Source organism: Talpa occidentalis, unplaced genomic scaffold, assembly GCF_014898055.3.
Source record: "Talpa occidentalis isolate TD23 unplaced genomic scaffold, MPIMG_talOcc4v2.1 talOcc4.8, whole genome shotgun sequence".
Classification (NCBI taxonomy): domain Eukaryota; kingdom Metazoa; phylum Chordata; class Mammalia; order Eulipotyphla; family Talpidae; genus Talpa; species Talpa occidentalis.
Genome location: NW_023605194.1, coordinates 27,621,977 through 27,622,844, shown reverse-complemented (window position 1 = coordinate 27,622,844; position 868 = coordinate 27,621,977).

Here is an 868-nt window from a genome sequence, read left to right as displayed (position 1 = left end):
GTAAAACATTTTAATTTTGTCCCTCTTCTAACAGAGCCCTCTTGGGCCGAACCAGTGGTGGCACTGACTGCTCATCCTCGGGACAGCCCTGCCACCTTGTGGTAGAAGAAGTCATTCCCCGAGGACCGCAGGCTTCCACACTGCCAATTCTGATTGGGCAAAAAGACCTTTTTCCCTGGCAGTCCTTTTTCAGGATCTTCCGTTTCCCGTCGTCTTCCCAAGAAGTTCATTTTAAACAACGGAAAGGACTTTAGGGGAAGACAACAAAAACAAGTTGTTTAGGTCTCTCCCTTCCAGTTCTTAGTAAAAGGTCTAGTTCGTGCTGTACAATAAAATACTGTACAAGTGCTTCTCATCTACCCCGCTTTCTACATTGCTTTTGTTTTGTTTTGTTTTAGAATTTTTTATTTTTAAGATTTATTTATTTATACAAGAACTGGGGTACAGGTCAGAGGTGCGGGAGGGTAAGAGAATTCACCAGAGACAGAGAGGGGAGCAGAACAGGCAGACGGACCGAAGACACTGCTGAGGGGAGCAGCAGGCAGGACAGAAGAGGTCTGCCGCTTCATGTGGGTCTCTCCCTGGCCAGCCGGGAATCGAACCCGCGCTGCAGAAGCTGCGTACCGCTTCACAGCATGGTGCTCAACCCGCTGCGCCACCGGGGAGGCCCTCTACATTATTTTGTTGGAGGAATCGTGGAAGATTTGAATCCCTCCCACACAACTGAACACTTTTACTCAGAAGCAGACAAAGGGTCGAAGCAAGCCTCCTAATTTCAGCCGACTGATAATTGCAAATCCCTGTGCATCAACAGGAAGGAGGGCGGGACAGTGCAAATAAACTACAATTCCCAGAATGCCTAGCCGGG